General features: G+C 50.9%; 1 protein-coding gene across 6 annotated transcripts in view; it reads left to right on the top strand.

Moving 5' to 3' along the window:
* Positions 1-881: 881 nt before the first annotated feature.
* LPIN1 (lipin 1) overlaps positions 882-12,521 on the top strand; it is a 70,482-nt gene continuing 58,842 nt past the window's right edge. For 4 of the 6 annotated variants that reach the window (XM_034659888.1, XM_034659887.1, XM_034659886.1 and 1 more), the window contains exon 1: positions 882-976. The gene's annotated coding sequence lies outside the window, so the exon portion shown is untranslated. Of the gene's footprint in view, positions 977-1,120; positions 1,372-12,521 lie in introns of those variants that run through there. The other 2 variants (XM_019803256.2, XM_034659889.1) reach the window with 2 other exon arrangements.

Here is a 12,521-nt window from a genome sequence, read left to right as displayed (position 1 = left end):
ATCCTAAAGATTTGATCCCTGCTACCCTTCCAACTACTCCATGGCTCCAGCCACTCAGAGGGCTGCCTCAGGACCTTTGCACCTGCTGTTTTGGCTCTCTAGAAAGCTCTGCCCCTCAATCTTTGTAGGACTTTGGTGTTTCTTGTTATTTAGGATTTCTGTTCAAGTGTGACCGCCTGTGATCATCTGATCTACATCAGGCAGCCACAGATTGTTTTCTTCATTATTCTTCCCTTGCCTGTTTCCTTGCTGGAGAATGGAAGCTCCGAGGGGGCAGGGTTTCCCGTCCCTTGTTCTTAGTGTCTGGAACAGAGTCTGACCAGTATTTGCTTAATGAATGGATGAAGCAGGAGTGCTTGATCTTTCGAATAAAGGATGAAGGTGAACCAATGTTGAAAAGCTAAGTGTAAATTGCAGTTTGGCCAACAAGGCTGACTGCCACGACATGGCTGTAGAAAGTAAGGCCCTGGGTCAGAAAGGTTAAGGGACTTGCCCGGGTCCCACCGCTCTTGAAGAGTAGGGCCCAGATGGCAGCCCACCAGGCCCTGGGGGGTTTCGGAGCGCTTTAACCGGCTGCCCTACGGCTGATGTTGCAAGCCCCCTGAATTCAGAGGCTTCCGGGAACATGTCAGTGTAGCCTCGTGAATTAAATATATGACTTTGGCTTTGGGTAGGATAATCAGAAACGTGGCCTACGGTGCCGTGCCCAACCGGAAGGCTGAGGTGGGCGGTGAAGAAAGGGCTCCCGGACTGGAGCCTTCCTCCGAAGGAGGCTCGGCTGCCTGGGGCCAGGAGGGCCCTGAAAGAGGCAGAGAGGCTCGCGCCTCGCGGGGGCCCTCGCGCGGCCCCGCTCGCCCCTCCTCCGTCCCGCCCCTCGCCCCGCCCCCGCCGCCGGGGGCAGTTGGCGGTGACAGCGAGCGCGCGGCGGACGGAGAGTGTTTGCATACAAAGGCGGCCACGCGCGCGGCTCCGCAGGGTGAGTAGACGCCTCCGCGCCGTCCGCTGCTCGCCGAGTCCCCGGCCGAGACGCGGCGGAGCTCCGGCCGCTACCAGGGAGGGGCCGCAGCCTCGGCAGGGCCCGGCGGGGCAGGGCCCCGAGAGCCGGGGGCGCACGGCGGGGCCGGAGCGGGGCCGGGGGACGCGGCCGACCCGACGCGGGAGGACCGAGCTCGGTCTGCGCGGCCCTTTCGTGGGAAGTGCTTCGGAGAGGGAGGTGGAGAAGCAGGCCCGGGGCCCGGGCGCCGTAGCCAGCATCCCTCGGGCCTTCCCTTTCGGGGCGCACGCAGGGCTGACCTTGACCCGCCCGGCGGACCCCGGGGGGCGGTCGCGGGACCCCAGGACGGCGGGACCGGCTCCATCCAGCGGGGACGGGTGGGTTCCGGCTGTGTAGTGGGCAGTCCCTGCGGTGCGCCGGGAACTTTTACAAAAATGTGCCCTGGGGCTTAGGATTCTTGCTCTGCAGTGGAGGAAACTGAGGCCATGGGAGGCTGGCCTACGTGCCCAAGGTCACACAGCTGCTGGGAGGCAGGTTGACCAGGGTTGGAGTCAGGTTCTCAGATTACCGTGTGCTTCCTCCTCTGCCGGGCCTCCGTGCATCTTTCTGCAGCCCAGTGGGTGCTAGGCCTGGTGAGTTCCATCACATGCCCCTGCAAAGAATTTTATTTTGGGCAAGGCCAGGAAAATGTAGGATGAAAAGTAGTAGTTTGGAAATAACTCTTAAGTGCCGTAGCGCTGCAGTGTAGATAACTGGCGGATTATTTACTTGGAGAGTAGTCGCTGGAGAAAACAGATGTCAACCCAGCGTTTGACCACCAAACGGGAAACTTGATCAAAAAAACCAGGCACATTAACTCAGAGAGGTTTTTTTAGCACCCAGTAGTATCCCCAGGATATTAGGAGTATTTTGGAAAAGGTGAGAGCTTGTAACAGTTTTTCTTTTAATCTGAGGAATGGCATGATTGTGAAATTTACTATTTGTTCTATAATTTGGGTCTTATGAATTAATGTAAGCGTTTGAGGAATGGGTAGTAATTGAGAAATAAACACGCACTCCCCCCTCCCCCCCAATGTTGGAAGATCTAAGAGTTTGTTTTATAGTTCTGTATTTTGATAATTCTTCATATTTGTCAACATTTGTGTTATCCAGCATTATTTGTTTCTGGATGTGTGTTTTGGAGCTTTTCTTCCTGTTTGTATGTGGGCTGTGTAGTGTTGTGGAGCCAGCCTGGCCGGAGCCTTGAACCTGAACTTAGCTCTGCCTGAGCGTGTTGGAGTCCCCTGTACAACTGTGCTCCCCATCTCAGGTCTCGTATACCCAAATCTCGTCACTCTAGAAAAGAACATGCTTCAAGGCACAAACCTACCTGCTGAGTCTAGCTGTGCGGGACAGAGCTTGAGGGCTCATGGGAGGGGCTGAAGGATCTCTGCGTCCTGGGGGGGCCTCGGGAATGGCTGGGGAGAGTCCTCCCCGGTTGGGGTGAGGATGGCTGGGCTCGCCCGGCCTGGCCAGAGGGAGGTCTGTGGGCCCAGCCCTTGCCCAGTGAGCCGCACTCAGAGCTCTGGACCAGAGGGAAGGGAGGGCAGGAGATAGTTCAAGGAGGCTACAGGGGCCTGCGGGGTGCTGAGGCTAGTGCTTTGTAGTTACACTGGCCGCTTAACCGCTGTGTGACTTGGGCGAAAGACTTAAATTCTCTGAGCCTTGGTTCCTTCATCTGTGACATGTGGAGACAATCATATGTATTCAGGAGATTACTGTAAAAATTAACTGAGATGCACAGGAGTCCCTGGGACAGAACACAGGGTCAGCGACTCACTGTGGAGGTTGTTATTTTGGAGAAGAACACAGGGTACCAGTGAGGAGGGCTGTTTGTAGGGTGGAGACAGCTCTGACCAATGCCGGCCCCTGGGCTGCAAATCATCACCGAGGGACTCCCCCTCCCCACCGCCGCGCTCCTGTTGTGAGTTGGTCCTCCTGGATCCTGTCTCTTCTGGGTTCAGGGTGCACAAGACAGACTGATCAGGGCAGGTGTTCAGATGGGTGTGGGTGAGGGCTGCCGACGGCTTCTTGCAGGGGGAGGCCTGGTGGACCAGGCCTGGGGTGGGGGGGTTGCACCAATTGGAGCGGCTTTTGGAGCATTTTTGAGAAACACCGAGACTACCCAGTTGGGACACTGAGGCTAGTGCCTTGACCTGTTTGCACGTCAGTTCCCTCAGTGTGACTGGGGGTTGGGGCGAACGAGTTCGGAGCTGTGGAGGTACTGAGGGGGGATACAGGAGGTCAAGACAGATGGATGGCACGCTGTCAGCACTGGGGTGAGCTCCCTGGGAAGGGGGACGTCACATTTTACGTTTTATTGAATTCTGGCTTAGTTAATTATGGGGTAAGCCCATTCGCTTAAACTTGGAATAGAATTTATGAATAAAAGTTGGGCAAGGCCCAGGCCCAACTTAATTCTTCATTGATGGAAGACTCTCCAAGCGCTGTCGGCTGGCCTTTTCTGAAATGGGAACTTTCTCAGCTGTGAGTGAGGGGCTTAATACCTGCTTTTGCACCTGGCAGGAGGTCCGGCTCAGGGGGACACCAGGGCCCTGAAGGCACCCTCAGTGTCCTGAAGACTTGCGCCTGCCCCCCTCCTCTTGTGTCCCCCCCACTTCCCTGTGCCCCCCCGTGTATTCAACAAACTGAGAAGTAAGAAGTAAGTGGCCAGGGCTGGGCTGGGGTATCCTGAGGGAGGGTTTAGCTGCTCACAGAGCTCTGGGTCCAGGCATAGGTCAGTATTTGTCACAGTGCAGTTTGTGACGACCTGGTCATGAAATCAGTTTAGCTGGTCCACAGACATTTTTAAAAAGTGAAATAGAAGAGAAAAGTAGATATCGGCTATTGTTCTGTGAAACGTGTTTTAGTCGTGGTGTGTGTGTGTGTGTGAGACTGCTTGCTCCGGTGGAGGGAAGGAGGGTGGGTGTGTGAGGAGGAGTGCATGGGGGTGTGGGAGTGGCTGCACAACCACAGGCTCTGGCGTCTTCCTGGCCCACAGCAGCCGCTGCCTGCTGGGGTGTGGCTCAGGGTGGCTGGGCCATGTCCACGGCCCAGCTTGAGAGGTCGGGAGGAAGGGAATGGACAGGGCTCAGGTTGGAAAGGAGCAGGGAGCTTTTCAGGCTGGTGATCACGGTCACATCTTTAACCCCTTGACCCCTTGTGTGATTCTTTCAACAATTTAGAATTTTTTGCTGGTACTGAATGCTGAGGCTTTCCAGAAGAAAGCTGCAGGCAGTTAGAACAGTCATGGCTCTGTGTCAGCTGTCTGTTTGGTCCTTAGTGCGATGTGCCCTGCGTTGCTCCCGAAGCTGACTACAGACCCTGTGATGGAGACACACCTGTTTGTAGCCGCTCCTGGGACGCCGCGAGCACGTTTACCTGTGTGCCTTGTTCCCAGAGGTCCCTCTGTCTCCTTGGATGCATGTACTTTCTCTTTTTGGCAAAATCTTTCTCTGCATTCACGGGCCTCACTAGGCATACCCTTTGGTTTACAAAAGACAAGATACAAGCAACAGAGGTCATGGGATAACAGGGCACAGCCTCCCAACAAGACGTTCTTCTTGGCAACGACTTTCGCAAAAGAAATTCCTGCTGGTGCATTCTGCATAATCGCAGAATGCTGCCCAATCTTGGGGCTGCCTCTGGATTCAGATTTTTGGACAAATGTATTATCATCCTATGGTAATAGAAACATACGCTTCTAATATTTCTGCATCAATTTTAACCTACGATATTCCTGGCCCCTGTCTTTTTGGGAGAGTGCAATTTAAATAGTTAAGGCAAGAGCCTTCATTCAGAGTCCGGGAGCCATTTGTGACCCCAGAATTAGCACGTGGCTTGCATTTGATGCACGTACTTTGAAACATACTTTGCCTGCACCAGCAATCCTGTGAGGCGGACCGTGTTCATCCCGTTTTACAGATATGAAACTGAGGCTCAGGTTAGTAATTGGCTCGTTGTCACAGGTTAGTGGGTGGCAGAGCTGGAATCTGAACGCCAACCACCTGCCTCCAGGAGCGTCTGCATTCTGATCCCCTGAGCTGTAGGCAGCACTCTCGAACATCAGGTGATAGCTAACCCTTCGTGAATTGCTGGGGTGGGGTGGGTGGGGGTCATACGGAAGTGGAAGTCACAGAAGCAGGACATTCTTTTTGACCAAGACACAAACATGGACAGAGGGCGCCTGCAGGTGTGTAGAGAGAGGATGCAAGCCTTGTGCTCATTTAGTGAGTTAAGTAGTGAAGAGCCAGGGGATCGGGGTCTAAACTTGGAGTGGTTTGGCCCAGTGCGTTGGCCGTCCTGTAGTGTGGATGTCTCTGTCCCCTACTGTCCAGGCCTTTTGTGCTCCTTGGCAGGGACCCGGGAACACTCATCACATGGGATTATAAGATCCAAGCATTGCAAAATCCCGGCGCTGAAGGAGCTGAGTGGTCACCCTCTGACCTTTCTGACCAAAGCAGGAACCCCCCTGTCACCCCCTCTTGTCCCAGCAATGTCATTGACCGGAGACCCCGACACTGAGTGGGCCAGAGTTCTCCATCCCTCACCCAGTTCTCTCAGGTCATTAAAAGTTACTGTCCAAGTAATACATATGCATGTAAAAAACAAAAGCCAGAACCAACACTGTGGACATAGTCATGGTGAAAGCAAAGGTCTTGTTTCCCAGACCTGGCCCCTAGGGCTCAGCCTGTGGACCTTGTTTGCTATGTAAATCAGTCTTGAATTTTTTTTTTTTTTTTGGTGCATCTTAGAATACGTATAAATGTAATTCTTTAAAAAATGGATTCATTTTATTAATATTTTTGAGCCCTTTCACTCAATATATACTTTAGTGAATTTAGTATTTGTGGGATTACCTCTCCCTGTTTTTTTTTTTTTTTTTGAGCAGGCTTATGATACTCTGTTACATGGTTTATTTAGCCAGAGTCCTATAGATATTTAAATTATTTCTAATTTTCCCTATTACAGTCAATGCATGATTATGGTTTTGTACATGGATCTTAACAGCAGTAGGGTTGCCGGGGAAGTACATGCCAAAAATGAGTGTGTCCCAGTGCTCACCCCGTTTATTACCCACTAGCAATGGGTGATGACTTGATTTCTCCTGCCGTCACCAACCCGGCGGTTTTTACACGATGCTCTGAGTTTAGACCATCTGAGAGGCCTCTTTTGTGTATCTTAAATTATGAGTGGGGTTGAGTATCTTCTCACGTATCACTGACCAAATGGACTCCTCTCTCTGTGAACTCTGTGTTTTACCCATTTTTTTCTGTTGGGTGAGTGTGAGGCCGTCTTAAACTGACTTCAGTATTCTGGAGGTGGGTGGTGGTAGCAAGAACTGCAGGGTCATGAATGCTGTAGCCGGGGTTTTGAATTTTGGCAGAACTTCCAAGAAAGCAGAGTTTCTTGGCAAGTTGGGAAGTCCAGAGAGAGTCTGTCGATTTTGGGTGAAAAGCTGATTTTTCTGCTGTAATAACGAGGCAAGAAGTTATGAGACCTCCATTCCCTCATCTTGACAATGCGTTCCTAGTGCTACGCTTCTGGAACCACACAAGATTGGGCTAACTGATGCTTTCGTGTGTCCGCAGTGTGCTGGGAATCCTACAGATAAGCTCCAGTGTGGGGCGCTCCTGCCCGTGGTTGGGGGGGGGGCTTGAAGGAGGAGAAACTCCCCAGGCCTTTGCTTTTTGTCCTGCATGGTAGGCAACAGCTAGGTAACAGCCCCCTCCCCTGGGACACACTCTGCACACTTCCCACCCCTCCACACCCTTCTTCATGTGGGATCCTCCTGGAGCTGGCTCGCCCCTTCCCCTGGTCCTGAAGTTGAGCTGTGATGAGCTCTGTGTTCTCTGGCTGCTTAATTCAGGAAGGGCTTTGGTGGGGGGAATGCTCTGCCAGCTGATTTTTCTGCTCCATCACTTCTGCAGGAAGCATTGGTCTGACTTGAGAGCTTTCTAGAAGCATCTCAGGCTTTTCTAGTCAATTTTCTTATTTTGGAAGGGAGTGTTTCCTGGAGTGTGTTGGCCAGCCAGCGAAGTCCCCGATTCCTCCACGGTGAGGGCTGTGGAGCTACTCGGGGCAGCCGGGGCAGCCGGTGGGCTTCCTCAGTCCAGAACCGGCAGGGAGGGAAGGAAGTGTGCCCTCCTGCGTGGCAGACCAGGGAGGAAACATAGGTATTTAGACTCTCAGGTGGGCATTCTTTCCTCTGCCTCGTGCTGCAACCATGTCATACTTCTTTTTTGTCATTTATGTGTAATTGATCACTCCTACCAGTTGAGAAGTCAACTCCCAGTGCTCTGAAAAAAGATTTCTTCGCTGTTAATATAAATCACAAGAGGAAGATACCTACTTATAAACCAACTTCATTGTCTTGCAAGTCATCTTAGTCATTAGGCCATTTTGGGGATTTCTTAGAAATTGTCTTTTTGTTTGTTTGTTTGTTTGTTTCAATGCTTTGGCTGAATACCAGCCCTTACCTCATAACCTCCCAGGTGAGTGTGACCTTGGCCAGCCCCAGGAGCAGCGTGATGTAGACGTGATGTAGACGTGGAGACCCAGAATGTGCTCAGAGGAGAACAGCGGGAGGTGGTGAGTGGAGGCCACCCCCTTCGTCTCTCTGAGGCCCCGCTGGGGTGCTGACAGCGCATTCCTAGCATGTCAGGGTGCCAGGGGCAGTCACTTTGCTGTCCTCCTTGGCCTCAGGACAACCAGAAGAATACAGAATGAGACCTCCTGGGCCTTCAAGGACCTGTGGGGAGAACCCCAGGGAGGCAGCCTTTATTGTATTCTTGAGGAAGAACAGTCCTGACTCAAAGCCGAATGGTTTAAATACTTTTAGTGATGGGGTACTCATTCTCCAAGGCAAATTCTTCAGTTTTTGGGAAAGTTATAAACGGACCTAGATATTCAGTCGTTGATAACTGAACCAATTAAGATAGAAGGTTTTATCCCCGAGTATTCAGACTTTACTAGCAAAATCTCTGCCCTTTCTCTTCTTCAACTGCGAAGGAGTGAGCCCCTTTCAGGGTTCCTGCTTTACCTGTGTGCCACCTGGAGATGGCCAAGGGGAGGCTGGCCGGCCGCTCCGGGACCGACTGGCACGCGCAGGCCTGTCTCCGGAGCAAGCTGACCCAATTCCAAACCAGACACTAGCTTAGAAAAAAGAAAGAAATCGACACAAATGTGCCTCTTGGGTCACGTTGGCCTCATCACTGGAGAAGTGAATCTATTTGCACTTCCTGTGCATTACACTTCCCTGCGTATGGAATTTGAAGTCCGTGTGTGCTTCCCTGTACACAGATTGGACCGTCAAGTCACACGGGAGGGTTGCAGGATTGTCATAGTATTGGATATAGACTTAGCCTGGATTCCAACGCTGTTCTGTCCCTTCCCTGCACCGGGACCCCGAGCAAGTTACATCAACTCTAAAGCTCGGTTTCCTTCTCTGCAAGATGGGAAAATTCTATCCTTTGCATCATTATGGTAAACAATTAGATAGTTTAAACTCTGTTATTGTCACCACCCGGGCAGTGTCCTGTGTGGGGTGAAAATGGGCAGTTGGTTCACTGCTGGATCATCTTTGCCTAGTGTAGCCGGAAAACCCTGGATGTTTAGAAGCCTCTCAGATGCGCTCCTTTAACCAAAGCAGCTGGCAGGCTGGGCCCCGACAGTTAAATTGGTCCGTGTCTGCTGGCCCTTGAGAGCAGCTTGCTGTGTACCCAGGTGCGTTCCTGCTGCTGCTAACAGGACCCGAAGCCGGAAGCCTCACCCCAGGCTGGTGTGGGGTTGGTTTTCCAGTCAAGGAGCTCCCTGGATGTACCATAAACCCGGATCCACAGGTGTTCCCTAAGCATCTGCCGTGAGGGTCGAGGGAGCAGAAAGCGTGTTTGCCCGGCGTGCGTGCGGGCACTGGACGAGAGGCAGGCTGGTTCCAGGAAATGATGAATCATTCTGAGGATGAAAGTGCCAGAAACGTCTCCCGACATAAAGGAGGCTGTTTTGACCTTTTAGTCCTTGAGGTTTCGAATTTACCTCCCGGGGATCCTGCGGTGGGGTACTGAAGGGGGGTGAGTACTTGTGAAAGTACCACATTGAGGGCCCTGAGTCTGAGTGGTCTAGTCACTTACTCCGGGAGGTAGGGACGCTGGTAGCGTTTGCCCCCAGCTTCCCAAGGGCAGAGACGTTTCCTAGGCCATCGTGTTGTGTCTCCCGCTCACGACGACAGCTGGGTAGGTCCCGTCGGAGTGGTGCTGTTCACGCCTCGGTCCCATGCACGGAGCTAGCTCCTTTTGCAGGAGGAGGGTCGCATCCTGACCGTCTGACCCCACGTTTTGTGCAGTTTCTGTTTTTCAGACTCTTATCCTTTGCGTTTCATGGCCTGGTTTTGGGCAAGAAAAACCTTATGATCCTGTTACTTAAACTGTGTCTATAGCGAATTTCGTTTGGGACGTTGTCTTCTTGAGACTTCCGTTCCTGGGAGGGAACGATAGCCATTCTTAGTTTCTTCTAGTTTTTAAATCATAGCACTTGCCCCCCCCCTCATTCCCGGAGTTGCCGAGCTGCTTCCAGGGTGGGGTCTGCACCTTGTGGTGTGCACATCTGGACTGTTTCTGTGATGGGGCAAAACCCACAAACAAACCCCTTACCTCCCCAGCCCCCCCCCCCCCAACCCTTGGTTTCTTGCTTGGGATGAAGCAAGATTTCATGATGTTGCAATGGCCAGGTCATAGAATCATGAGGTTAGAGTACCACCGAGTTCTTGAATTCCCACCACAACCTTTTTGCCAGAGGGTGGTTTAGACGCTTTGATGAGACCACCATCAATGGTGAGCTCACTCCCTCTAATGAGTCAGCTCTCCGTAGAAGCTTGGTCTGTGCTTTCCCTGCCGACTCTGGAAGGTCCCCTGTGCGTCACCCATTCATACCAGTGTCATGCCCCGAGATGGGGGAGGCGGCACTATGCAGGGGAGAACAGGGGAGTCTTGGGGTTCAGCCTGGGCTCCTGCCCTCACTCTGCTAGTGGTCATGCTACTCTGAACATCACACAGACCTGGCACCCCGGGTTCCTCATCGGAGAGGGGGCAGTAATGTTGGTGTTGAGTGCTGCACGGATTTGCTTTGATTTTTAGCACATGAGCTCACGCACGCGAAGGTTTGCTGTGCCGTGTGAAGTGCCGTACTAATGTCGCGTGGAGGTTTGCATGGCCCCGTTCCTGGGAGTCACTTAGTGACATGTCAAGGGCTTGGAGCGTAAACACGGCGCTGGTCTGATGACTTTAGAGTATTCCTTTCTCTCCAGAGTTGGTGGTGGACAGCCGTTGTGGTGCCCAGCCCGCTGGAGTCTTTCCCTTCACCATCATTTTGTCCTCCTCGCCTCCATTCTTTACCCCGAGGTTCCCAGCCCTGGTGTCAGGGAAGAGGCTTGCGCAGCTGGGCCGCACCTGCAGCCCCCCCAAGAGCCTCATGAAAACCAGGCTCGGCCCTGGGGCTGTGTCAAGGGACAAAAAGTTAACCTTGTACAGGCAGTAGGTTTGTTTCCTCCAAGAGCCTGGAATTCTGTTTCATTTTGGATGTCCTTTCAGAGAGGAAGCAGAGGTTAGCTTCTGCTTGAACTCAGGGGTCATGAGGTGGTTTTTCCTAGCTCTCTCGGCTCCTCATTTCTTTTTACGTGATGACCTGCCAAGCCATTGCTCATTAAAACATTAGAGGATTGTGTGCGCCTGTGTGGCCACGACTGCCTGGAGCACCTGTCTGTCTGTGTCCTGGAGAAGTGGAGCTGCCTCAGCCCTCCCGCCGCCTACTGCTCCATCCCGGCTCCCCGCAGTGGTCCCCAGAGGTCCCGGCTCCGAGCTCCAGTCCCTGACTCTGCGGCATACGTTTGGAACGCAGGACAGTGGCAGCTTTGACCCTGCATCCTCTGTTTCCATTGTACCAGTGGAAAAGTGTTCCAAACCAATAAAGACCACCGGTATATAGATTTAATTCAAATAAATCATCCCAGAGGTACCTAGTTTCATTGCAAAAATAAAATAAAAGAAAATTTGGCTCCTGGCAAATGTTCAAGAAGGTTGTCCAGTACGGCCTGAGGAGTAAAGAAATATGGCCATGTATGACTGCAAACATTTCCTGGGCCCCTCGGATGGGCCAGGCACCTCGTGGGGGGCTAGGTGTCCAGAGACGAGCCAGCCTCCTCCCTGTCCTCCAGTGGAACAGACCAGCTTGGCCAATGGGGTCTGTCCAGCCGCCTGACAAAATGGCGGCCCACATTCACCCCCTGCCCTGGATGGGAAGTCGGGTCATTCACTGAGCTGGAGGGCCGGGGAGGAGGTTCAGTTCTCAAAACCAGGAGTTGTTTTGGCTGTGTTTATGGATGAGGTATCTGGGACAGCCAGGTGAGGACGTGGAGGAGACAGTGTGCAGTGCAGTTTAAGGAGGGCCTGTGGAACTCCTGCAGGACACTCCGTTGTTAAAGAGAAGCAGGGCGAGGTTTAAGGCGGTGCTTCCGAGGCTTGTATTCACTGAGGCAGCTTGGCGTCCGGTTGGCTAAGGCCGGAGTCCTGATCTGTCGGCCTTCTCCGAGAAGGGGAGAGGAGAAGCCCATGTTTAGAGGTTGCCTTCCAGATTTCATTTCCCAGGAGCAAACCCACAAAATTAAGGTGGAGAGACTGTTATTTCCAAGATAACATGCCTTTGATAACATTCTAGTTGAGAGAACTGGAAAGGGAATTAAAATCACTTTTAACCACTCGCATATCAAATGAGTAGAACGAGCAATTTCTGAATTGATGGTTAAGAGCCTTAGCCTAAAGTCATTCGAATCCTCATATTTAATAGTCGATGCAATTCACGTCGAACACACTGTTTATTATCAATGTCGTAAGCAGAATCCCAGGTGGACATATGCTTTTGGATTTTTATGTTCCTCAGTATTTTGTCTGTCTCTAAGGTAAGTGCTGTAGTGGTTTCTAACTCAGGGAGCACTGTCTGAAAAGATGGCATTCCCATGAGATGTGATGGCCTCAGAAAATCAGCCTCAAAATATCTTCCGGAACGTTAGACGATGCCATGTTAAAAAAACCTACATATGACTATGTATTAATTCTAATAATATTAATTATAATATAAAAACATTTATAGTCCATGTTAATTAATAATTATAATCATATATTATACCATATGTTGTATTACTATGTGTGTTATATAATACATTAATGTTGTATATATGGTGTAATATTATTATATACAATAATTATAATATCCTTAATCATATTTAATAAATATCAATAATATTCAACATTAAATGTATAACACATATTGTGTAATATTTATAATATATGACATAATGTAACATAATACTAATATTAATCATAATATAATATATCATATATATCATATAATAAATACAATAAACAATAAATAATATGTAATATATAATTATATAATGATATATAAATTATATACTATATAATAATTATAATAATTACTA

This window comes from Ailuropoda melanoleuca, chromosome 4 (assembly GCF_002007445.2).
Source record: "Ailuropoda melanoleuca isolate Jingjing chromosome 4, ASM200744v2, whole genome shotgun sequence".
NCBI lineage: Eukaryota > Metazoa > Chordata > Mammalia > Carnivora > Ursidae > Ailuropoda > Ailuropoda melanoleuca.
Note: the sequence above shows the minus strand (reverse complement) of the source record. Positions and strands in the feature narration are given on the sequence as shown.